Source organism: Grammomys surdaster, unplaced genomic scaffold, assembly GCF_004785775.1.
Source record: "Grammomys surdaster isolate TR1022 unplaced genomic scaffold, NIH_TR_1.0 125982, whole genome shotgun sequence".
NCBI lineage: Eukaryota > Metazoa > Chordata > Mammalia > Rodentia > Muridae > Grammomys > Grammomys surdaster.
This window is the reverse complement of record NW_021620798.1, coordinates 2504301-2507160: the sequence shown is the minus strand read 5'-3', so window position 1 is coordinate 2507160 and position 2860 is coordinate 2504301.

Genomic DNA, 2860 nt, shown 5'->3' with positions numbered 1-2860 from the left:
CTCTCCCTCTCCCTCCCTCCCTCCCTCCCTCTCTCTCCCTCTCCCTCTCCCTGTTCCTCTCCCTCTCTCCCTCCCTCTCTCCTTCTCCCTCTCCCTCTCCCCCCTCCATCCCTCCCTCCCTCCCTCTCTCTCCCTGTCCCTCTCCCCCTCCCCCTCCTCCTCTCCCTCTCCCCCTCCCCCTCTCCCTCTCCCCCTCTCCCTCCCCTTCTCCCTCTCCCTCTCCCCCTCTCCCTCCCCCTCTCCCCCTCTCCCTCCCCCTCTCCCTCTTTCCCTCTCCCTCTCCCTTCCTCCCTCTCCCTCCCTCTCTCCCTCTCCCTCTGTGTATGTGTGTGTGAGAGAGAGAGACAGACAGACACACTGACTGACAGACAGAAAGACAGGCAGACAGACAGACAGACAGACAAACTGGGTGTCCATGTGAATGTGTGGAGTAGAGATGGAGCAGAAAGAGGGAGAGAGAGAGAAAGTATGGGAAGGGGAAAATGAATAGGGAGAGAGAGCCAGTGATGGCATGCAAGATTCTGCAAATACTGGAAAATTATACTATTACTAAGCTCTTTTCAGCCATGATTTCATATTCTATTTTGAGACATCTTCCTAAGTTGTCCAACATCACTGTGACCTCATCTTGATGCCCATCTCAACCAAGCAATAGATTTATGGTTGTCCTGATTCAGTTTTCCAAGTAGCTAGAATTACAAGATTCCACCACCAGGTAAAATAGACATTTATTTTGTTTATATTATGAGGATCTATAATAAACAAAAGAATTGAAATAATTTAAAAATATCTGGAGAATACACACATTATAAAGATTTACTTTTGAGTATTATTTCAGAATTGTATAAGAGTGACTGAATAATCACATACTTATGTCACTCTTGTCTAAGTAAAATACTTAGGCAAAATCAGAGCATTAAAACAACAATTTCTCAACCAGCAAGTCTTCAAGTTACTCCTTATAGCTATCTGGAAAAGAAATAGCAATAGAAAAATATAAGTTGGGAAAGTGTGAGGATGAGAAGGATAAGGTGGGTGAGAAACTAAGAGAGGGAGAGAAGGGGAAGATTTACAAGGGAATAAGGGAAAGGGAAGGAGATTACCAAGTGAGTAAATTTCCACTCGGTGTTCACTAACTCATCAATCCCTATTTCTATCTATGTCTAATCTATTTATTTAACCACCACATACTAAATGTCCAGCTTATATTTCCAGCATAAATTTTAAAATGATGAGACCTCCTTAAAAATAAAATCAACATTAATCAACAGTTTATAATGAAGAATGTGGAAAACTCATGTGAGACTTATGATCTATCTCCGAAGATAAAAATAAGCAGTAATTAATATAGGTTGTAAGAATCAATAGTGGGTTTTAAAATATGGCATTTAATCTAAACTTTAAAGGATGGGATTTATACTTGAGATATTGAAGACATATTGGGACTATTTGTAAGTGGAGAGTGTCATGAAATCATTGGTACAGAAACATATGAAGAAGAGACTATACTCATCAAAGGCAATGATTAAACTATGGGGGCTGGAAAGACAGCTTAGTAATTAAGAGTACTTGTTATTATTAGGGACAACACATGTTCAGGTCTCAATAGCTACATGTTGTCTCAAAACCATCCATTACTACAGTTTGGGGGTCTCTGATGACCTCTCCTGATTTCTTAAGGTACTAGGTGCATACATATACATATACATGTATACGTACAGACAAAATACTCATACACATGGAATAAATAAATCCAAAATTTTAGAAAACTTATACTAGAGCTTGATATAGTTGCTAACCCTCTTAATTCCAATACATAGAAGACTGAGGCTATTAAATGAGACCAATCTCATATGAATTATGAAGTTAAGGCTGGTAAATCACTTTGGGGAAATTGCAGGAGTTTTCAAACACTGAAACCTTTTATTCTTATTGAAAAGTTAAGGGTAATTATAGTCACTACTCATTGGAGAGGTTCTGGCTTGACAAAAACAGATTGAAATGACATGTTATCTGTTTGTTTTATATTGTTACATAGAAAATTAATACAAAATTATTAGTGTAAAGCAACACACATGTATTACCTCAGTTTCTCTCAGCCAGGTGTCTAAAGATGGCTTGGCTGAGTTCTGTGATCAAAGTTTCACTAAGGTTGAGATCTGTGTATGCACTAGTGGCATGGTTCTTTCAATTTATTCACATTAGGGTAGAATTTAATGGTTTCAGATATCAGATATGCATTTTCTGCCTGGCTGTCAAACAACACCACTCTCAGATCCTACAAGATAATCAATTTCTTTACCTCCAGTTTTAAATGTACAGTACAAGTTTTATTTGTGTTCATTTCACTAGTTGATTCTCTGATTTCTTCCTTTTATGACCTGTCGATAGAGATTTATATTCTCATCTAGTTATGACAAACCTCACAGAGGTTTCCATTATCAAGTTAAGTTACTTGACTTGATATTTCATTTTTTTTGTAAATGCATTTATCATTAATATATGAGTTACATCAGTAAAGTTAAGTAGTTACTACAATGGAAATTCATAAATGCAACATCTGATAGAGTCCCCCTTCCCCTTGTCATGTACAGGAAATGGAATTAAAATACTTAGTAAGGATAACCCATGACTTTAATTACATCTAAGAATATTATCACAAATTGACTTAAGTTCATGTATATTCTAAGGGCCAGAAATCTTGGAAGCATTTTAGACTTCTGCCTACTGTAGTACTCAGGACATTCATTTACATACATTCTATTTTGCTTGGTTAAATTGATCAATGGAGTTTACACACAATGACATTAAAAAGAGATATTAAAAACATTCCCATACCCATGCAGACTAAAAATATTCA